The sequence below is a fragment of the Sus scrofa genome, chromosome X (genome assembly GCF_000003025.6).
Source record: "Sus scrofa isolate TJ Tabasco breed Duroc chromosome X, Sscrofa11.1, whole genome shotgun sequence".
NCBI lineage: Eukaryota > Metazoa > Chordata > Mammalia > Artiodactyla > Suidae > Sus > Sus scrofa.
The window spans coordinates 117864852-117890183 of NC_010461.5; the positions used below are offsets into that span (position 1 = coordinate 117864852).

The window sequence follows — 25332 nt, forward strand, 5'->3', positions numbered from 1 at the left end:
CACACTGGTCAGAATGGTTATCATTAATAAGTCTACAAATAAGCAACGCTGAAGAAAGTGTGGAAAAAGGGAACCTTCCAGCACTGTTGATAGGAGTGTGAACTGGTACAACCATAAGGAAAACAGTATGGAGGTTCCTCAGAAAACTAAATATAGAATTATCATATGATCCAACAGTCCCATTCCTGGGCATATATCCAGACAAAACTGCAATTCAAAAAGACGCATGGGAGTTCCCGTTGTGGCAGGGTGGAAACGAATCTGACTAGTATCCATGAGGATGCAGGTTTGATCCCTGGCCTTGCTCAGTGGGTAGAGGATCCGGCATTGCTGTGAGCTGTGGTATGGGTCACAGACACTACTGGGATCCTACATTGCTGTGGCTGTGGTGTAGGCCAGCAGCTATAGCTCCAATTCGACCCCTAGCCTGGGAACTTCCATATGCAGTGGGTGCAGCCCTAAAAAGCCAACAAACAAACAAACAAACAAATAAACAAAAAAGACACATGTACCTGTATGTTCATAGCAGCACTACTCACAATAGGCAAGACATGGAAACAACCTAAATGTCCATCAACAGATGAATGGGTTAAGATGTGGTACATCTACATAATGGAATACTCCTCAATCATAAAAAAGAATGAAATAATGGCATTTACAGCAACATGGATGCAACTAGAGATGTTCATACTAAGTAAGTCAGACAGAGAAAGACAAATACCATATGATATCACTTATTTGTGGATATATAAAAATATATCCATATAAAATATGGCACAAATGACCCTATATACAGAACAGAAACAGACTCAGAGACATGGAGAACAGACTTACTGTTGCCAAGGGGGAAGGGGAGGGAGTGGGATGGATGGAGAGTTTAGGGTTAGTAGATGCAAACTACTACATTTAGAATGGATAAGCAATGGGGTCCTACTGTATAGCACAGAGAACTATATCCAGTCTCTTGGGATAGAGCATGATGGGTAATAATATGAGAAAAAGAGAAGTTCCTACCATGGCGCAGTAGAAACGAATCCAACTAGAAACCATGAGGTTGCAGGTTCGATCCCTGGCCTCGCTCAGCCGGTCAAGGATCTGGCGTTGCCATGAGCTGTGGTGTAGGTCGCAGATGCGGCTCAGATCTGGTGTTGCTGTGGCTGTGGCATAGGCCAGTGGCTACAGCTCTGATTAGACCCCTAGCCTGGGAATCTCCATATGCAGCAGGTACAGCCCTCAAAAAGACAAAAAGAGAGAAAGAAAGAAAAAGAATGTGTATACGTGTGTGTGTCTGCGCACATGCCCACGTGTGTATGGCTGGGTCATTTTACTGTACAGCAGAAACTGTCAAAACAAAAAAATTATTTCTCTCTCTAACTCAAAAATATCATAGAATTCATTGATAATTCCACCTCACATCTTCACGGAAATGGGACTGAGTTTATGATGAGCAAGAAACAGATCTCTTCCTCATCAAGTCAACAGAAGTTTTGCATATGTAGCTGAGAAGTCAAGGTATAAACCATCAGTGGCAACAAAGAACATTCTGGCCCTTGTTAAGCAATGTACACTGAGAAGACTTAAAATCTCAAATGGCAACTCAAACCTGGGAAGGTCTGTAATTTTTCTATAAATTGAGAGACACAGATATCAGTGGGTTATGAAACTTTTTTGAAGAAATACCCAGAATTGTGAGTAAAGGTAGTAGAGTCTAACATAGCACATGGATGAGCAGGACCCAATGTTTACACAAGTTTACAGCTGTAACATTTGCTCACGAGTGGTCATTGTTATTAAAGTGGTGATACTGTTGGAAGGTAAGTAATAGCCTCTTTCTTATTAGCAAAGTTAGGTGTTTAAATATTTCATAGCTGCTAACTGCCAAACGAGTCACCACACATGAACTTCAGGTGTTAAATATGTGATGAATTTCATAACCCACAAGACACAGAAGCATTAATATCAAAATGCTAAATACACTTACAAATATTTATCATTAACTGTTTTGAATCATGCATACACACTGATGCTGCCAACTCAGCATGAAATATTGAAACAGATACCGTGTAATGATTATGGAGAACAGGAAAGTTTTTCCAAAGAATGACTGTTCATCCACTTCACCAGCACTAAGCTCAGGCTCATCTGATGCAGGGCCAGATCCCACATGGGGTGAAGCCTGGTCGTACTCAGCCTCCCTTTCAGCAATCTGATTACATACGCAGGCACTTAGTACTTCCTGGCACTTTTCAAGAATCTTCCTTTTATCTTCTTGACTGAAACTGATTCTCAGAGTAGGATTTTCAAGTGTTTGCACACTACTGAAGGTGCAGAGTTCTCTAGTACTGCTGGCTTCGGCTCTATCTCCAGAGACTTCACCTGCTCCTCCCTATTTGTCTGTTGCATCTACCGTCTGGCCAATATCAGCTTTATGGAGACAGCCTTCGTCATCAGTAATGTGGATTTTGTTCTTTCTGCAAGTATTTCCATCTGCATCAGGTACACCAACAATGATAGTGGCAACCTTGTCAAAGGTCACCTAGCTGTTAGGAATGCCACAGTAAGCTAGAGGAGCCCATAAAGTATGAACTTGCCAAGCAGTTTATTTTAGCTAATGCCCATTCTCCCTCATACACTTTCAGTGAGTGGTCTGGTTGTCAAAGTCGGGAACAACCGGGTTTGCTGTGCAGGCACTGTCGCATCTCTCTTGATAAAGGATGTAATATCCTCTCTGCTGTTTCCATGCCTGGACAGAAACATCAGCGAGCTTGTCTGCACACCCTCTGACGTGTTGCCTGTGAGAATGGCCATTTGTGCAGCTGCACCATATGCCACTGCCTCATCGGGGCTGGTGGGCTTGTTGAGTTCTTTCTTGTGTTCAAGTTTGAACTCTTCAATCAGGTGATTCACTACACAGTTGCCAAAATCTTCCTCGTTCAGATGGGTGTCATGAGCAGTGGATTTTACTTCCAAGATGCCATCCTGGATGCTGAGGATAGATACATCAAATGTGCCACTCCCTCAATTAAAGATCAGCATGTTTTTCTTTTGCAAGGATTCAGTTGTTTGGGGTGGGGGGTGGGGTTCTTTTTTTTTTTTTAATCCAAGCCATGGAGTATGCCCACTGTAGGAAGCTCATTAATGACTCTCAGGATATTAAGACCAGGGATGATCCCTGCATCCTTGGTGGCCTGACACTGTGAATCATTTAAGTATGTTGAAGCAGTAATTATTGCGTCTCTAGTTCCTCCCCCCCCCCCCAAATAGGATTCAGTAAACTCTTTCATCTTGCTTAGAACCATAGAAGAGATCTCCTCTGGGGACAAAATATCATTTCTTTTATATTCTACAATTACTTTGGGCTTTCCCTTTTCACAATTCACTCAGAAAGGCCAGCTCATCCTGACTGAACTATGGCATCATCAAACTTGTAGCCAATCAGCCTCTTGGAGTCAAAAATGGTGCTGGTGAGGTTCACTGCCTCTTGGCTCTTAGCAACCCAACTGATGAGATGTTCACTTTGTGAAGGCTACCTGATGTAGTCTGCTACACTTGCCTTGGTGATTGGCAATGACCTCTACTTTTCTATGCTGGCAGACTCCCACCCATGAGTAAATGGTACCCAGTTCAGTACCAATAGGCAGACATCTTGATTAAAGAAAGAAAAGGGGGGAAAGTGAGGTGGAAATAGTTTTTTAAAAAATCAGTGTCAACAATAACTTATATGTGGAATCTAACAAAAAATGATACGAAAGAACTTATTTATAAAACAGAAACAAACTCACAGATCTCAAAATCAAACTTAGGATTACAAAGGGGAAACCATGGGGGAAGGGATAAATTGGGAGCATGGGATTAACACATAAACGCTAATATATATAAAATAGATAACTAACAAGGAACACTGTGTAGCATAGGGAGGTCTACTCAATGTTCTGTGATATATGTATATGTATAACTGACTCAATTTGCTCTACACCTGAAACGAATACAACCTTTTAAATAAACTATATCCCAATAAAATGTAAAAAAATAAAACAGTAGCCTCTTGCAATAATCTCTGTATGAGAGCTATATTCTCTATTTTCTCCATCTTCCTTTCCCTGTATTTTAGTCCTTATGTGGGTCAAACTCAAATATAAATGGATTCAGTTTTACAATTCATTCAAATGGCAATGTGTCCTACTTGTTTTCTATTGTTTTCAGGCCTCCCCTGCATTTGTCAATAGATGCCTGATTACAAGGTGACCACCAGAATACTGAGAACGGTATCAAACCACCATGGCAACCAGCAAGGTTTCGAAAACCTTGGGGTCATCTTGGCTTCTCTCATGCCCACATCTAATTTTTTCTAGGTCCAGTCCACTTTTTCTCTTTGCATGTGTCCTGTTCCACTCTGATTTTATTATTATTTCACGTCCAGATTATCATAGTAGCATTATCACTAATATTTCTCCTTTCTCTGATTTCATGACTTATTCATTACCATCATTCATTTGCCCATCCATCCATCCATTCAATAAACATCAAATTGTGTATCACTAAACACTGTTAGATATTGAAAGTAAAGGGATAAATTCAATATGGCTGCTATCCTCTAGGAACACCATCGTGTTGACCTTTTTAAATTATGCCTTTAATCATACTAACCCTTGATTAAAAACTTGTTCCCCACCACCTACCAAATAAACTAAATAAAATAAAATAGGTCCAATTAACCTTTCCAGCCAGTATGGATTATGGAATCAGGTACACACATTCAAGTCCTGACTGAAATTTATAGCTTTGTTAGTTTACTAATGATTAGGCATCCTTTTTACCCTCTCTACTACTCAGTTTCCTTACCTTTAAAGTATGCCTACCATTTGGGTGCAGAGTAAGTGCTCATTAAAAGTTCTTTTGATTGTCCTTGTCTTTAAATAATTTACATCCCCAAACACAGATTCATACAGAATCAGAACATAATGGATTTTAGATAAAATCAAATAAAGGTCCCTAATTAGACAGCTGGGGAAATTAAGATACAATCTGGGAAGTAAGTGGCCCTTGGTGACAGGAATTTCGTAGCAGATGGAGATATGGTAGCTAGTCCTTCTGACTCCCCATCCAAGCACTAAATGGAAGCAGCCAGGAAATATCTGTGGGGAAAATTAGAGGGCAGGAAGGCAAGGGCCATTCCCAACCAGAAGAAGGTTTAGCTTGATGATCCAGATTTCAAACAGGTAGTAATGTTCTCAGTTTACAGGAAAAGGCTGTTTTTCTCTCTAAACACAATGTAGAAGTTATTGATAGATCTGCAAAACTGCAGCACAACAAATACTTCAGTGTACGACATTAAGGTAACAATATAGTGCAGCATCTTCAGTGGAGGTAAAGATGGCACTGATGATAGTAGGCAGGGATGACAGGGGAGGGGATCATGGAACTAGAGAAGGTTTATGCTGGGCTGGTCTTCAGAAACCATTGAGTCTAAGGCAATCGGATGACAGGTAAGAAAATTAAGGCCCACAGAGGTCAAAGGATGGCCCTAGATTGCACAGATACTTATAGACTTTTTAAAATCTTGCAATTATTTCATTTGACTACACTGGCTGCTCAAACAGACATTACTTAGCATCTGCTGAATATCTCTATGTGCAGATCACTGGGCAAAGAGCCAAAGAAAAGTTGCTAAGTGATACCTGGGCTGAACGCAGGTAGAGATTAGAGGGAAGAAAAGCTGTTGAGTTGCTCTATGTGTGCAGGCACGTCCAGCCACATAGGCAGAATATACAAATATCTGTAGTCACAGCCAGCCTAAGCAGAGTGACTCCAAAGGAGGTTATTACAGTGTCATTTAAAATTAAAATTTAATAAGTTATATTCAACATGGGTTGAAAACATTCATAAATTTAATGAATCATCTAATTAAATACTGTATACGCAACAGTATGGCACAGACCGAAAGAAAACCTTGAGAGTTATTTTTATGCTTAAATGCAATTAGTAAGTAGTGTTTTAAAAACAAAACCCTCTTGAATTTCATGAAGCTTTTTTTCCTAAAGTAGAAAATGTTTCTTTCATAAACCATCCCTTGTTTTCAGGAATTACATGTTTATCATTTGCTTTCAGTACTAAGTAGTTAGCTGAACTACAATTTATACCAGCCCCCATGTTGTCCGTCTTGACACAGCCAAGCCCAATTTCATGCAGAATGATTGCACAGCAATGTCATCAAGTATTTTTGTTGGGTTATAATGCCAAAGTAATCCCTTGTTAGGAGGCTCTATCACTGGGGAGGGGGAGGGATTACATTTTCTTCATTAGGACACAACATCTAGTTCATTTATAATCTTTCTTTTTAACATGCTTTCCTCCCCTTATAGCGTGTGGTAAAGTTACCCTTTAGACTCTCTAGGCAGCTATTTGTGAAATATCTTCTAAGTTAATATGCCAGCTAGCTTTAAGCCCAATACTCAACATAAAGTAGAAAGAACAATTTGAAATCTGACAAGTAATGTCCTAGACAAGTGTGGAAGTCTCTAAGCTACAGCAGCCTGGGTTGGAAATGCTGCTTCCCACCCCTCTTCCTAGAGAGCCTTCTACTTCTGTGAACTTGAGCGATCCATAGAGTATTCCACACCATCTTCCCTAACTGTGGAACAAATCATCTCTTTCATAGCTCCAGTAGCCTGAGAGACTCAATATAGTTCAAATGAAAGATTTTCAGACTTCCAAAGGGTAAAAATGGTGAGCTAAAGCCTTGAACCATAAGGAATGTTTTATTTCTTCAGCTGGATGATGTGCACACAGGTAACCACTGTATTATTCCTTTCACCAGTTGGGTATTTCTTAACTAACAAATCCATCTCTTTGAGGTTCATGGATATAACCAGTTCTCTACAAAATAATAATTACCATAAGTATTGCATTTGGTAACATAAGAGATTCAGGCAACAAAAACAAATGATTTGTATGCCTTCATCCAAGATCTGTCATTACTTTCCGTATTGCCAAGAACAAATTTTCTCATGAGAGCCATAGGACTTCGCTAATAAGTAAGGCTGGATCACCTCCCTCCCTGTGCTACAGCCCTACTGCATTCATTTCCTGACATTACTTAGTGTATACCAGCTGGCCAAGGGTAAACTTTGCTTTTCTTCTAATTCAACTATTCCTCAGTCCTTTATACAATGCCCTAGCAGCTGTCATCCCTAATATAAAAATGGTGGTTTAGCCTTAGGGGAAAAAAATCAGGTTAAAGATAATAAAATGCCTTGGAAGATGAGAATAATGGCCTAAAAAAATAGAAAATTATTGTACCCATTCTGAGTCTGAGAAAGAAAATCAGTTGACTTTTCTTTCCCCTTTCCAGAGAAAAATGTGGCTCTGGAAAAGCCAAGGAATGAAACAGAGGGAGATAATTCATCCAGATCTATCTAACCAGAAATAGGAAAGGAAGCACAGGAGAAAATCTGATTTATGAGAACTGTCAATAAAGAATATCAAGAGGTTCCAAGAAACCTGCAAGTGTTGCTCTTAAGTCAAATATATGTCAATTTTTATATGTAATAATGTCATGAACTAAAATGTATTTATGCATATAGATGGTGCATTTTTTTTCTTTTTTTTTTTTTATTTTCCCACTGTACAGCAAGGGGGTCAGGTCATCCTTAGATGTATACATTGCAGTTACAGTTTTTTCCCCCACCCTTTCTTCTGTTGCAACATGAGTATCTAGACATAGTTCTCAATGCTATTCAGCAGGATCTCCTTATAAATCTATTCTAGGTTGTGTCTGATAAGCCCAAGCTCCCGATCCCTCCCACTCCCTCCCCCTCCCATCAGGCAACCACAAGTCTCTTCTCCAAGTCCATGATTTTCTTTTCTGAGGAGATGTTCATTTGTGCTGGATATTAGATTCCAGTTATAAGTGATATCATATGGTATTTGTCTTTGTCTTTCTGACTCATGTCACTCAGGATGAGCTTCTCTAGTTCCATCCATGTTGCTGCAAATGGCATTATGTCATCCTTTTTTATGGCTGAGTAGTATTCCATTGTGTATATATACCACTTCTTCCGAATCCAATCATCTGTCAATGGACATTTGGCTTGTTTCCATGTCCTGGCTATTGTGAATAGGGCTGCAATGAACATGCGGGTGCATGTGTCTCTTTTAAGTAGAGTTTTGTCCGGATAGATGCCCAAGAGTGGGATTGCAGGGTCATATGGAAGTTCTATGTATAGATTTCTAAGGTATCTCCAGACTGTTCTCCATAGTGGCTGTACCAGTTTACATTCCCACCAGTAGTGCAGGAGGGTTCCCTTTTCTCCACAGCCCCTCCAGCACTTGTTATTTGTGGATTTATTAATGATGGCCATTCTGACTGGTGTGAGGTGGTATCTCATGGTAGTTTTGCTTTGCATTTCTCTTATAATCAGCGATGTTGAGCATTTTTTCATGTGTTTGTTGGCCTAGATGGTGCATTTGATTACAACTCAAAAGTGGAATAGTACCCATTGCTTCACATTAATGACTATTCAGAACTAAGAATTCTGGGAGTTCTTGTTGTGCCTCAGTAGGTTAAGGACCTGACGTCTCTATGAGCATGCGGGTTCCATCCCTGGCCTGGATCAGTGAGTTAAGGATCTGGCATTGCTGCATGCTGCAGCATAGGTTGCAGATGTGGCTCAGATCTGGCATTGCCGTGGTTGTGGTGTAGGCCTATAGCTGCAGCTCCAATTTGACCCCTAGCCCAGGAACTTCCTAATGCCACAGGTGTGGCCTTAAAAAGAAAAAAAAAAAAAAAAGAATTCTGAAGGATTATTCTCTAGCCATGTACAGGGGTTAGGATATAGGAATATCTAAAACGATTATCTTGCACTAACCAGCCTCACACATCATATTCATTTGGCTTTCAGAAAGACTTTGCAGGTTCCAAGGATGAAGACAGACATGTCAATTAATAAAAGTAAAATGTGATGAAATATTTCAAAGTACTTTGTAAATATAAATTGCTATAGACATGCAGTATGTTATTACTGATCTTAATTATAGTTTCAGAACCATCAAGCATATATTTATATACATATATACATGCACACATATATATTTACATGAATATATACATATACATGTGATTAGTCTTTGGCACAAACTACACTGTGAATATGGGAGTTCCCATTGCGGCTCAGTGGTAACAAACCTATTATCCATGAGGACATGGGTTCGCTCTCTGGCCCAGCTCAGTGGGTTAAGGATCTAGTGTTGCCGTGAGCTGTGGTGTAGGTCACGGATACAGGTTGGATCTGGCATTGCCGTGGCCGTGGCATAGGCTGGCAACTGCAGCTCTGATTCAACCCCTGGCCTGGGAACTTCCATATGCTGCAAGTGCAGCCTAAAAAGAAAAACAAACAAAAAAAAGAAAACAAACCAAACTGTTAATATATGAAAGAGCACTCATTTGAAAATTATACTAAAAATGTAGTACAGCCTAAAAGGGCAGAGAAGCATATGAGATCATGGAGGGCACATCAAAGGATTTAACATGTAGTAATGTTTTATTTCTTCAGGTGGCTGATATGTACACAGGTAATCACTGTATTATTCATTTCCCTAGTTTGATATTCTTCAGTAATAAATAATATTTCAAAAATAAAGAACACTCTATTCTAAACACGTGTGGATATTTGCAAGAGAAAAAAATTAAAATATTTATAACTGTTGTTCAGCTACAGAACAGAATACACACACTTTCTCACAAGCACATTTGCATTCATGTGCATGCATGCGTGCATGCACAAACACACACACACAGCCACACACTGCCATGTGGTATAATGGAATCAGAAAAATAGGAATTCTGTTTTTGGCTCCATCTCATTTGAGAAGACTGACCCTATACGAGTCACTTAACTTTGCTGAGGCCCAGCTGACTTGCCTGAAGTTGGGATTTTTAATACCTAGATAGGGCCTCTGCAAAAATTATTAATATGGTACAGACAAGAGGACTGCACCATGCAAAGCAGCATTACATCAGAGCCATAAGGGCAGCTTATGTGCTGAGGCGAGGACGAAAGCCCTTCATCTGGTCACTGCACTCAACACTCACCTGGAGCTGAAGTCAGCGGAGAAGCTGCCTAGGGACATACAGAGATGTATTTGATGTGGCCTGAGCTTTCAAGACAGTACCTTTCTAGCAGGTGAGTGGAAAGTGGAGGCATCATTTGTAAGCCGTGCCTGGGAAGGGGCATGAGGCCACAGTTTCCCGAAACCACAGGCCAACGTCGGGCGGGGGGGAGTGAGGAGTCCATGTAGAAATCATGCATTTTATTGGACTTAATCATATTCTGAATATATATTTTCAAATATGCTACACATATTTCTAGTCTTTAAGGTCTGCAGACATCATATATTGCACATTTTAGAGCTGCAAAGGCAGGTTCAGGAAAAGAAGCACATATAACTTGAAGGTGATGAACAGCCACATTCCCTTGATCTGAGCATTTCTGGCTCAGGATACCGTGACAGCCTTCCGGCTGACCTCGCTGCTTTTGCCTTTGCCCCGATTGTGTTGTCTATGGTGACCAGACAGGACCCTCTAAAGCAGCGTTTTTCAAAGTGTGCTCCTCCCTCATCCACGTCAGCATCACCAGACAAACCGTACTGGGTAAGGCAGACTCACAGAGCATCTGCTTTCACTGGTCTGGACTGGGACTGGGGAATCTGAATTGCTGGTAATACTAGCGACTCCCATACTTCTGACATCTGAAAACCAGTGAAGTAGCAGGTATATCACAGTGTCATTCCTCTGTTCAAAAGCTTCCAATCAGCTCCCTCTCTTACTCTTTAGCAGCCAAAGAAGGCATCTTCCCACAAAACTCTCCATGACCCAGAGGATCTGATCTTCTGTCACACCATGCTTTTCCCTGCCTACTGCTCTCAGCCATTGTAGACTCTGCTCTTCCTAAGCTGTTCCTGCCATAGGGCCTTTGCACTTACTGTCACTTGTGCCTTGAATCACTGCTATCTCACATAGCTTATCCCCTCACTCTCTTCAGATCCCACAACAAAGAATAAGCTGGAGCGAAGTGTCATCAAGCTAAATTTGAGAAACCCTACTCTAGAGAGGACCATGCCATACTATATGTTTCTGAATCCATACATTTCTAACAATCTCCAGAGGAATGGCAACAGAACATAGAAGCAAAGAAATTTTAATATGAGTATTACACATTTCAAATAAAAAATAAGATAGCCTCAGTTTCAAAAGTGAAGTCACAAATCTGTTATGTTTCCTAATATTCAGACATTTTAAATGTTTCTACCGGATTTTAATAAACATTGGAGAACATTATACTGGAGATACTGGAAGGCAATAAAAAAAATGTTAACCATGGTTAACTCTGAATTATAATATTACATATTGTAGGGGGAAAAAAACTAATTTTCTCTCTACCCTTCCAGATTCTTAGCTGAGACGTCTGTAATAAAAGACAGATTAACAGGAGGAAAACAAACAGAAATTTAATACCATGGATCCCTCCTATACACATGGGAGAAACCCAGGAAAATGGAAAACTCCCTGAAATGGCCCAAGACACCACCTTAAATATCATCTCCATCTAAAGGCAAATTATGTTGAGGGGATGGGGAGTCAGTTAAAGGGAGTGTCCAGGAAAATAAAAGCATGGTAGACAAGGGTAAGGCTGTTACACAGATTTAAGTCACTGACTTCTCTATTAGCAAGAGTTTTGAGAGATTTAGTCCTTCTCGTCCAGGTACAGAGAGGGAGACACCCTTACAAATGGAGGATTCCCTTATAAACGTAAATTTCTCTTACAAAAAGGGTAACCTCTACTGCTGATTTTCAGAGCTTTTCTTAATTCTGCTCAAAATACTCCTTATGCCAAAGAGGCATATTTTGGAGTGGGGGTGACATATTCTGCTCCCCTTCAATATGATTTTTATGATCTCGTTTCCTTCATACATTTCCGTTTTGCAAAATTTCTACCAGGAAAATAGGTTACTATTAAAATCATTAAAATTAAGTATCACTTAAAATTCCAATTAAAAATGCTACCAATAGCAAAAGTATTTAAAATCAGAAATCACATAACATTAGCATGAAAAATATATTTTAAAATTTGTCACGTAAAACTTACAAAAGAGGAAAGAAACACTTTAAATAGGCCAACATTGGCTTTGATCATGAATCAACGTGTTTTTGTGTTTAAAAAAACCTTAAAAATATTAACTAAAAAAATAATTTTAAAAACTGAAATCTGAGAAAATTGAGCATGTTGACATCATAGATTTCTAAGGTACATTCAACTTGCAAGCAGTATCAAAAAGCCACCTTAAAATCTGTCTTCTTAAAACTTAAAAAATAAACACATTTTTGATATATCAACTGTAGCTTTTATCCTGAACCAATCAGTGCTGTCAAAATTCTAAAGTTAGACAAAGAATGCTAAAATGGACCAGTACGGATTTTGTAGGTTGTGACATAAAAATTGTTAAATCTTTGGAAGCTGTGAGAAATTTGGGTATGTTACCTTCACAGTTTTCCAAAGTTAGCCCAATTTGCAGTTTCATTACCAAGTATTTTCACAACTAGATGTGAACTCACTGAAGAAATCACATTAGGGAAATCTCTAATTACCGATCAGGAATAAACAAAGCTTTAGGCCAACAAGCAAATGTCATCTACTAAAGGCATTGAAACGGCCCTGTGGGGCTCCTGGGTGCAAGAGACTTTCTGTGTCCCCCCATTTCTCATTCTTAGGAAATGGGCCTCGGTCAGCCACCATGACCTTCCCTGAGTTCCTAGGGACAGGTTCAGACAGCGGTTGATCAGGGAAGGGAGGAACAGCCAAGCAACAATAGTACAGCCTTGGGGCAGGATCCTGGTTCCATTTCAAGGGATACACATCACAGGCATCTTATATACCTAAGAGAAAAGTTATATTCCTTATGCTTCTTTTATAAATGAATACTTTGAAATTGAGCAGCTTAGAGTCTTTTCTTGTCCTTCTCCCTGACTTAATTGCACCCTAACACAATCACCTGTAAGCTAAAGATTAGGCAGCCTGAGCATAATTGCCTGTGGGGTAAAGATGATTACCACGTGATGTTTTTCAGGAATCTTCCTAGTTTGTTCTAATCTCTGACCAATATGCCCTTTTCGCAAGTCCTCTTATTCTAGGCAATAACCCAGAAGACCACCATCCTGATCATGCCGAGATCTCCTGACTCCAGCTTTGATGACTAAGATTCCCCCTGAGAAAGAAGAATGCATGTTTGTCCCAATCCTGATTCCTAGCTGAAAACTTCTTTTTCTCCTCTTTACTATAAAACTCGTCGCATTTCTAAGGAGGGGGGCACAGTGTTTAAGGCATTCGCCTGCTGTGACCCTCCTTTGCCTGGCAAAGCAATAAAGCTATTTTTTTCTCCTTTACCCAAAACTATGTCTCTGCTGCGTTTCAATTAGGCACTGGCAGACAGAGGGCTGAATTCCGGCAACATCATTACAAAGCAGTGTTCTCTATTACCTATATTCTCCCCCATGCTCTTGATTTTCATAACTCTAAGAGCCTCAGAAAGATCTCGATGCTTATGAGGAAGCTAAGGTTTTTAGGATAGTAAGAAATTCTCATCCTTTCATATAAAATAAATGTCAAGTTGGATAAGGACCCACCTTGTTGGTTTACACCGTTTATCGTAATCAATTTAATATCACTTCCAGCAGTGTGGCACAGCACTGCATCAACAACGATAACTGGAATTCCTCTGCTCCTTGAATTAGTAAGCAAGTTATGGTGCATATCAATCACGCATAATGAGTCTGAAGCACGGCTTGATTATATTTCATTTGCATAAGAATTTTCTGTAATTTTTTAAAACTGATCATTTTTAATTCAGAATAGATTTAAATGCCACACAACTGCTGCTCTCCTCCTGAAATGCTAAGCAAATCTTCTTACATAATACAAAAATGCTAATCAATTTTTTTAATGCAGATCCTAGCTTGTTAATGAGTTTTCACCTTTCTACATGCTGTCAAATCTCATTACACTGTCACCTTTCTAGGGTTCAAAACTGGAGTACACATTTATATGGTTCAATTCTAATTGCCACATTATTGCATTGCCAGTTACAAGGGAAACATCTTTGAAATAATCCTTGGATTGTCCAATTTGAAGGATAATTTGTCTCTTTGCATTCTGTAGTTTGTAAAACCCCTACCATTAATTTATGGGAATATTGATTCAAACATTCTCTGATAAGGCAGAAGACTGAATGCTAAAAATGAAACTAACAGGAACCAACAGATAAGTAAACATAGATCTAGAAGTTAATTATAATGAGATAAAATGTACAAATAAAAACAACTTAGTAAATATAATTTAGAAACATGTAATCCATTTGGAAATTTTTTTTTTTTTTTTTTTTTTTTTTTTTGCCTTTTCTAGGGCCGCTCTCACGGCATATGGAGGTTCCCAGGCTAGGGGTTCAATAGGAGCTGTAGCCACCGGCCTATGCCACAGCCACAGCAATGCCAGATCTGAGCTGCATCTGTGACCTACACCACAGCTCACAGCAACGCCAGATCCTTAACCCAGTGAGCAAGGCCAGGGATCGAACCTGAAACCTCAGGGTTCCTAGTTAGATTCGTTAACCACTGTGCCACGACGGGAACTCCATGGAAATTATTACTTTAAAATAATTATTCATAAGATATTCAGGGACTAAGCATTTTCTTGAATTTCATATATATTTCCTAACATCCTGAAAGATCTTATTGGGAAAAAGAAAACTTTTCCTCTATATCCTAGGCTTTTCTGGCATGAGACAAACTAATAAGAAAATCTAAGTTTAATAACATGCATACATGGGAGAGACCCAGGAAAACTGAGTAACTTGCCCAAATGGCCCAAGTCACCACCTTAAATATCGTCTTTAGCTAAAGACAAAAGAAAGATGTTGGGGGGCAGTTATGGGAGGTGACCAGCAAGGGCAAGGCTGTTATGCAGATTTAAGTCTAGGCATTCTCCATGGATACATTTCCAGATTTAGTCATTCTCTTGTAGGTATGTTAAAAAAAAAATACAATCTGAAAGTTGAGAGTTAAGTTTTATTTGGGGCAAAATTAGGACTTAACCCCTGTAGACAGCATCTCAGGTAGCTCTGAGAAACCACTTGGAGGTGGTGATGGGGGAGCTAGGAAATATAGGAGTTTTTGCAACAAAGGTCAGGGAGCAGGAATCAGAGAGGCCCAGGCTCACTGAAATCATTCCTTTGATATGCACATCAGCTATCAGGGCCAGTATCCTGAGTTTTCACAGGACTCACGGGCTCTCACCCTTGGAGGTGACCGCATTCACATGGACTGTGGCATTCTTTTATTCTTAACCACAGATGAGGTTGAAATACCACCCAAGGAGGAAAAGGGGGGATATCAGGATACGAGAAAGGTGAAGGGGAGGTGCATGCAGCACACACACATTTTACAAACGTTTGTTGCTGATCGCCTGAAGGTTGCTACCAGTCACAAGGAGCAGACATCACTATGGCGGATTTTAGTGTTTTTCTGGCTATGAGGAGATCCAAGAATTGGGCACATAAAACCTTCTCCTAAAAATATCTGACTATCTGAAGGCCTGTCCTTCCAGTTTTCCTAGAGCACAGAGTGCCTCACTCCTGGTCCCCACCCTGAGCACCACTCAGGAGGTGCTGCAGGTTTGTAGCTGCAGTGGCTCATGTTTTAGTCCATGCAGAGGCAGATGGCAAGTGCCAAACTTCAGTTCACAGTCACAGAGAGGAAGACACCCTAACAAATGGAGATTTTCCTTATGAGTTTAAATGTTTCTTACAAAAGGATAACTTCTACTTGGTTTTCAGAGTTTTCCCCTTATCTGCTGTTTCTTAAAAGATAACCAGGTTAAAATAATAATTATCCCAAAGAGACATATTTGGGGTGGTAAATTCTGCTCCCTAAAAACTCCATGTGAATATGTTGAAATCATTTAATTGCACACTTTGAAGAAGTAGAGGTTAGAAACCAAGACAAGGGGTAAGAATATTGATTCATTTTTAAAACACACCACATACTGACAATAACTATTTTTAAGTGCTTAAAGGGTTAAAAAAAAAAAAGAATAGGTTATATGGGAGAAGCAAGCACTTGGTGGGAAAAAATGAATTTAAGTCAACTCGTAGATGCAAGTCTCTAAGCAATGCCAAGTACCAACCCACTGGCTAGAAGTAACAGTTCCTGATAGATCTTATCACTACACATTGAATGTTCTATTCTATGCAAGGAAAAAAAAGTTTATATATATATGAATATATATAATGATTACATATATTCATTCTCCATCAAGGCACCTTTTTCCTCTAAAGAAACTGAAATTTCCATGGAGAAATAGCTGCATTGTAAAAGGATTTACTGATTGATGCTGAGGTATTCTTTTTTCCATCTGTAAATTCCTAGTTTAGATGGCACCATGAATACCCATTTGCCTAGGGAAAAAAATTCTCTTATTCACTTGTTCAAGTGCACTTCTAATTCCTAAAACCTAGTGATTCACTTTTATTCATTCATCATATAAAGCTTCTAAAAACAATATGTAATATTCTTTGAAAATAGCTTATATAAAAATTTAATTAGCTGTCTCACATTTCAAAAATCACAAGATTACTGACATCTCCTACAAGAGACATTTATCTTTCGTTCAAGATCCAAAACTATTGGTTTAATTTAATACACACAGCAAAGAAACCAGCTCTGTTCCCTTCCCTAAAAAGTAGTATCACTTGTCATTAAAATAGAATTTAAATAAATGACCACTGAGGCATTTGTTTGATAGGCCACTTACTGCCTGTCGAAAATCTGTAAACCTAACAAAAAAGAAAAATGTTTAGAGCAATGCCAAATACGTAACCTAACAGTAAAAGAGTGCAAAACACAGGGAAAACAACAGACATTGAATTCTCAGGGTCCAAGGCCTTTCTGCGCTCAAGCAAAGGGCCCTCCCCTAGCGAAAACAGACCCACCCACGCGTCCAAAGCAATCCTGTCTGCGTCACACGAGGGCTTCTCACTTCAGTACAGCAACTGGTGAGGCTAGATTGTCCCTTTCACAGCAAAAGCCTCTTCTACAGATTTTCTTAAAGAGCACAAACTCCAACCTGGAGGCAAGGTAAAGAAATGATAAGGCACTCTGAAAGCGCCAACTGCGAGACTCCGAGGTTAGCCAAATTATAACAAACAAATTCAAACTTCAGGGTAAAGATAGGGTCATACATTTCCCTCCCCAGCAAAGTTATGATCACCAAACCCGGGGCGAGGGGGGAGGTCAATGTCACCCTCGCCTGCCCCACTCCATCCTGAATGTTCTGGAGTCTTTGCAGCATCCTGCCCCGCTGCCTCTCTGACCTGACTCCAGGACACTTGATTTCTGGTCCAACTCCCAGCTCTGGCTCTCAATCCTTGACTCCAACCCCAGCTGCCACAAGGCTGGTGCCTGCCAGCCGGGGGTAGACACGCGTGTTCTGCCAGTGCTGGTATCTGCACGTGCGGTCTGCGCTGTTTCCCAAATCGGCCGGCCTGCCCTCCCTTCTCCTGTGTGGCTTGTCAGCTCACATTTCCGCCAACTCCAAAAAAACGTTCTCGTGTGTATATGTTCTCATTCTCCTTTTTCATGTCTCATTTCCGCAAACTCCTCGTTCTCCTCATTCTTGTCCCATTTCTTTCCCAGTCTAGTTTCTCATGCTTGCTCCCACGCTTTTCTTATGTGGCATTCTTATTTTCTCATTACCAGGCTTCTTAGTTTACTTCATCTTCTACTCATTTTCTCATTTTTACCCCATAAATGTTCTTGTACTTTTTTATTTTCCTGTTTAATCTCGTATTTTCAGCATATCCTTTTCATGTCTATTATTCTTTCACATCTTTCATTTTCAAACTTCATTTTACCGTCTCATCTTTTCCACATTAAACTTCCTCTCCTATTCTTTCATTTTCGCATATTTTCCCCTTTCTCACATTTATATATTTCTATTCTCTCAGTCTTGTTTTTGTACTGTTACTTTGATGGTAGCACAGGTTATACTTTGTTTATTTTATTTTCTATTGTTTTATTCCCTGTTTTTCCTTTCCTTTCATTCTCTCCCTGTATTTATTTACATTCTCTCCCATATTATTTCCTGCCACTTTTACTTCACATATTTTCATAATTTCACTGTACTATTTTTCACTCTCATATTTAAAAATCATTATTAGGTCCAACACGGTTAAATAATAATAGGTTTTCTCTACTGCTCAGCTGCCTGCTGGTCAGTGAACTTACTGGCCAATGGTCCATACAAGTCCAGATAAAATGAGGGTGAAGACAAGCCTGTCCAGAGACAATGATTATGTTTTATAGTAGAGTGTGGGCTAGCAAGAGCCTCTCATTAGTTGTCCACAATCACACCACTCAGTTACAAAAATTTCTGGAAACACTGAGAGGCCAAGGAAGTCTCAATTCGAACTTTTCAAACAATCCTACTCTAGGCATGTTGTTTCCTCACAGGACATACCAATCTCGCTGAGGCTTGTCATTGTCCCACAGGCCCCAACGAGGTTTAATATCCAGTTGTGGAATGCAGACAAATGGGAAAACAAGAAATATACTGCTTGGGAAGGGGAAATAATTGCAAACATCCTTTAAGCCATGGGAGAAACAAAAACAATGTACAAAAAAAAGTTTAAAGCAAGCCCTTAGATACACATAATTCAATTACGAGAACTGGATGAGGGGAAAATAATGAGCAAACAGATCCTGAAAAAATAAGTCAAAGGATCACATGAGAAGAATGTTCAGAAACATCAATTTTAGAGACACTGAAGAGAAAATAGGATTTATACTCGATTCTATGTGGAACGACAAAGACAAAATATTCAAAGCAGGAGGGTTTGAATGAGGTCAGAGGATGGAGATTACACTTGAGAAATTCAGGGAGTTCCTGTGTGGCTCAGTGGGTTAAGGATCTGATGTTGTCACAGCTGTGGCTCTGGTTGCTGCTATGGCTTGGTTTCGATCTGTAGCCCAGAAACTTCTACATGCTATGGAACAGCCAAAAAAAAAAAAAAAAAAAAATAGAAATTCAGATCGAGGAATCAACCTGGCATAGTTCCATCTTTATGCTTAATTGTATGAAATCAGCAAAGTGTAACTGGGAAGATCAGTCTGCCTGTCCCGGGCCAGATTGGAACAAACCTGGACTCAGCAGAGGAGACTCTTTCTTCAAAAAGACTATTACAACAGGGAAACTACCCCAACCTCAGGATCTGCAAATGTCTCACAGTGCAACAGAGAAAGGCTTTTTGTTTTACTAGAGGAGGAAGTGGGGCTCGCGGGAACTCCGTAGGAGAGAGGGGCAAATGGTGGGATTGAGCAGGCTGGTAAAATCAGAGCTCTCCAACAGGAAGTATCTCTCTCTGTGGTCAACCAATTCTCTATTCTTGGAACAAACTGAAGCCCCTTGGTGCTTGCTTAAATTTCAGGTGAGCCCAATGTCAGCGGCCTGTGGCGAGGACAGAAGCCTGACCAGAGTTCTGTCCTGCCAAGTCAGAAGGTAAATGACGATCATGAGTATTTGGTCACCAGTGAGTTAACAGTCCTCCCTCGACCTGGAATTCCCCACTGGCAAACCAGTTCTGAGCAGAATACTCAGGCTAACCATTCCATTTTCAACATTTGTTTCAATTAGCAAATATTTTTGGAACCTATTCTCTGTCAAAGCTGTGTCTTATTTTTCTATTCCAGTTGACCTATGGAAATTAAGGTACCAAATAAAATGCACAAATGGAAACAGCTTTAATAATTAGAAAGGCCAGGAGTTCCCATGGTGGCGCAGTGGTTAACGAATCTGACTAGGAACCGTGAGGTTGCAGGTTCGATCCCTGGCCTTGTTCAGTGGGTAAAGGATCCGGCGTTGCCGTGAGCTGTGGTGTAGGTCGCAGACGCGGCTCAGATCCTGCGCCGCTGTGGCTCTGGCGTAGGCCAGCGGCTATAGCTGCGATTCGATCTCCATATGCCGCAGGAGCCGCCCAAGAAATGGCAAAAAGACAAAAAAAAAAAAAAAAAAAGGCCAAATTGGTTACATTGCAGATGACAAAAAGGAGGCCTAGAACTGAACTCCAGGGAATCTTAATCCTTAAGCAAACACACACACACACATTTGATTATACCTCTGAAAACTGGCACGGTCACTGAGAATGCATATCCTTTTGATTAAGAAAAGCATTTTGGGGAGTTCCTGCTGTGGTGCAGCAGGTTAAGAATCTAACTGTTGTGGCTCAGGTCACTGCAGAGGGGCAGGTTCAATCCCCAACCTGGTTCAATGGGTTAAAGGATCCAGCATTGTTGCACCTGTGGCTTGAATTCCATCTCTAGCCTGGGAACTTCCATATGCCATGGGTGCAGCCATTTATAAAAAAAAGAAAAAGAAAAGAAAAGCATTTTGGCTTGGATGTATAGTTATATATTAAATTTAACTTTGCTTATACATTGTATTTGAATTACTTCTAAAAATGTAAAGTCAGTCTTTCTATCTTGGAACATATATATCCACAAGTAAAAATATATTAGTCGTTTTTCCCCAATATAGAAAATTACACTAGAGAAAGTGGTCATAAATCCAGGGAAATAGCAGGAGAACATTAAATCATACTGAGGTCAGAGTTGTGTTTTGGATTTTAATTAGTCATAACATAAGACAATCAAAGAATAATTTGCTGTTACTATCATTTTTAACAAGATAGTTTTTCGTAATGAATATTGCACAGTAATAACCTAAGGTGAATCTGCTTAGAGGAATTTGTTTTGCTATTAATATGTATCAGAGGACACTGCAGAATTCATACTTTCTACATCTGCAATCTGAAGTGAACAGAGAGCAGTAACAGGCAAAATAAGATGATGAATTAGGTATAAAACAATCAAATCTAAAAGGAGACATTAACTGTGATTAGACATAATGTTTGCTGTGCCTATTGCAGTGAAAAACAGGAATTCAGGAAACAGTAACATCTTTTTATAACATGAAATATGGGGAAAGGTATGATAAAAGTAATATGTCATTGAAATCTGCCACTAGTATGGTCTCTTGTCTGTTTATTCTTTATTTGGTTTATGTTTCCATATTCTTAGAAATCATTTATTTCTAGAGCTTCTAATGATATTACACTACATTATACATACTGTGATCTAGATGTCAAGATTGAATGAGTATGAAATAGCTATTCCAAAGATGTATGAATATGGCAAAAAGCAACCTCATCTCCTTAAGCAAAGAGCAATTGCCTAGAGATCAGATAATAACATTTTGCTAACTACACACAATAAATAATAAAATAGAAATCACAATGGAATAATAAAATGCACCATTTTAACCATCAAACATGTATTATCCTTATTGCATGCCATATGTTCAGAATTTACAACTGTTTTAGCATAACTACACTTTAAAAACAAGGAATGTGTTTCAGACTGGTAAAGAGGTGGCATGCTGTATTTTCACTCTAATGGCCCTTCCTCCTACCTCCACTACTTTAACTTAACAAGGTTAAACCAGAAATTATACACTTTTCCTTTGTTTAAAGGACTTTTGGCAAATACACACACACACACACACACACACACACACACACACACACACACACACACACAGTTTTAGTTTAAAAAGGCAAACAGGATTTCCCTGGTGGCACAGTGGGTTAAGGACCCAGCATTGTTACTTCTGTGGCTCAGGTCACTGCTGTGGCACATGTTTGATCCCTGGCCTAGAAACTTCTGCATGCCATCATGGGTTTGGCCAAGTAAATAAATAAATAAATAAAAATTTTAAAAGGCAAACAAATTAATTTTACATATAGAAATCAATTTAATATTTTAAGTGATTTAACCATTTAAATACCTCAGATTAAGGTTAAAAACCTTTTTTTTTCGGACTTCCCATCATGGCACAGCAGAAACAAATCCGACTAGGAACCATGAGGTTGTGGGTTTCATCCCCAGCCTCCCTCAGTGGGTTAAGGATCTGGCATTGCTGTGAGCTATGGTGTAGGTTGCAGACGCAGCTTGGATCCTGTGTTGCTGTGGCTGTGGTGTAGGCCAACAGCTGTAACTCTGATTAGACCCCTAGCCTGGGAACCTCCATATGCTGCGGGTATGGCCCTAAAAAGCAAAAACAATGACAACAACAACAACAAAACATTTTTTTATATGTAGATACCATGGTGTGTGTATTAGAGGAGAAAGAAAAAGTGAGCACTACGGAGTAGGAACATCTATCTTTCAGAGCCAGATTTGAGTTTGAGTCATGGCTTCTAAATGACTCTCAGTGAAGAAATGAATTTCTCTGAGCCTCACTTCATTCAACTGGAAAATGGAACTTATTACCTGCCATAATAATAAGAATCCAATGAGACAAATATGTGAAAAAAAAACGCTTCTGAAACTGTAAAAAGCAATACCAATGAAAAATCATTTAACTTCTCCACATAGTCCTCAGTGGACTAAATGGATGGTAAGCCCTACAGGGAAGAACCTGGGCTTCTAGATGTGAAACTGTGATTTTATAATCTTTTTTTATTATATAGGTACAAATGTTCTCAGTTTCCTCGGGCCTCAGTGCAGCCTGCAACATGATGTAGATAAAAGTGCCTCGTTTCTGGATCCAGACCCCTGGGTTGGAATCTCATCTACACCTCTTCCTGCCATGTGAATGTGATCACAGACATGTCACTTCCACTTTCTGAGCTTCAAGTTCCTTATTTAGGAGTTCCTGCTGTGGTGCAGTGGGTTATAAAACGGCTTGTCTCTGTAGTGTTGCTGATTAGATCCCCGGCCTGGAGCAGTGGATTAGGGATCGGTGTTGCCTAGCTCTGGCGTAGGTCACAGATGCGGCCCAGATCAGATACTTGGCCCAGGAACATCCATATGCTGCCCCATGCCGAAAAGCAAAATAAGTTTAAAAATTAAAAAAATAAATACTTTTTTAAAAATAAAAACTTACTTATTTAATATGGTAATACAAGTGGTACTCACTTTCTGGACTTGTTTGATGACAGCTGAGATAGTGCTTCTGAATTCCGAGCACCATACTTGCACACAGTAGGCACTCACCGAAAGGTAATGATGTAATCAATGGTCATATTTATTGCCTCCATTTAACAATTATGCTTCCTGCTCTAAATGGTAAGATTCAAGCCTCGGGCATTTTCGCCTGAGATAGTTTCACAATGAATACTGCTCATTACAACCTACGGTGCCCGTGCTCAGAAGAATCGGTTTTGATATTAATATTTATCAGTGGATGCTGCAGATTTCACTTTCTACATCTAGTGGGGATTTCTCTACTTCAGATCCTTTATTCTTAGACTGCCACTTATAATAAGGAATTTTTTCACATCTCAGTGATCAGTATTACAAATAGGTGTTATACCGGTGAATTTATATATAAACAAAACGCTCTGTTGAAGGGCGAAGTTTCCAAACAACCCCTAAATGAAAGATATTTAAATAAGAAGTAGCACTCTAATTGCCTTAAGCATCTGTCCCCTTGAATACCAACATAATAACATCCTCAACTAATGTTAACTTATCCTTTACTAGGTGACCCAGCTCTCTAACCTTAGCGAAGAAAGTCCTGGGCAGATTAGTGATTACCTATGACTTTGGATCAGCCAATCAGCAGTAGTGGAAATTTGCATTTTCAGACTCCCTGTTCTCTAAGCAACTGCTTGCTTCCCAAAAATGGACTAGAGAAGAAAGAAGAACTTGTCACATTCACTTTGGGGAGAAGAGGAGACAGCAAGGATCAACATCCCAGGGTAGAAGTGTACTTGATGTGTTCCAGGAGCATGAAGGAGAGCAGTATTGTGACACCAGTGTAGACAAGGGGATGAGGCAAGTGGTAATAGGCCTTGTGTACAGGTTTTTACATGAACAATGCATGTGCAAGGCTTTCATGGAAAAAAAGAGTAAAACATTTAAATATACACAAAAGAAGAACTAAGCAGATGAAAGGGGTACCATGTTTTCTACCTAAGGAAACTATCAGAAAGATGACACAATAAGAAATTCTCCAAATTGATATACAGTTTCAATGTAATGTCAAATTTCTACCGGCTTTTCTAGGAACTTGGTAAGTTGATACTCAATTTTATTAGAGAAACAGTGACACAAGGATAGTTAAGTTGCCAAGATACACTCATAGGAGAAGAGGTAGATTTGACCTACAAAATACCAAGATTTTTCATAAAACTTCAGTAATTAGAACAGTGTGGTATAATAATTATTCTTGGAGTTCCTTTGTGGTGTAGTGGATTAAGGATCCAGCATTGTCATTATAGCAGCTTGGGTCACTGCTGGGGTACAGGTTCAGGTTCAGACACGACCCTAGAACTTCCATGTGCCAGGGGTACAGCCAAAAAAAATTGAATTGTTGTTGCCAACTGTGATCTATCTGACTTTGTCTCCCCTTTGCTCCTTCACTCCCAGTGATACTGGACTCCTTGCATGGCTGTCCCCTTTGGACTTTTCTACTTGCTATTTCATCTGCCCGGTCTGTTCTACCTTCAGATATCTGTGTGTCTGACCCCGTCATCTCCATCAGGCCTCTACTCAGATCACTGAGGCCTTCCCTATCTAGCTTATTTAAGCAGCAGTTCTCAACCCACCTGGCCTTCCCTGTCCCCCATCTCTGTCTTATTTTCTTTCATACATCTCAACATTTGATATTTTACATATTTCAATTATTGATAACTTTATTAATATTTCCCCCCACTAGACTATAAACTCTCAAAGGGCAGGTATTTTTCTCTTTCGTTCATTGATAGATTCTAACAATCTAGAAAAGTGCTCAAGTTTTGCTGAAGGAATGAATAAGTGAATGATAATATACTTATTATCATTAATAAGTATATATTAATGATATATACTTATCATTGGTGCAGTGATAATATTTAACTAAAACATAAAAGACAAGTCCATACATAGACCCAAAGATATATAAAAATTTGATAGATGATGAAGGTGAAATTGCAGATCAGTGGGAAAAGAACAAAACTAAATGTAATAAAGTTTGCTGGAATAACTGTTTATCCATATGGAAGAAATGTAAGTGGATCTCTACCTCAAACCACACATAAAACTCCATGTAAGATAAGTGAAATACCTAAGTACAAATGTAAACTTCTAAATATCTCTGAATTTAATTAATTAAGTATATAACATGGCTAAGGAAATTTTTCAAAAACCAGATCCCCCCAAAAAATTCATAAAGGAAGAGTTTGCTAAGT

General features: G+C 39.4%; 1 pseudogene; it reads right to left on the minus strand.

Moving 5' to 3' along the window:
* LOC100624589 overlaps positions 2626-25332 on the minus strand; it is a 42905-nt pseudogene continuing 20198 nt past the window's right edge.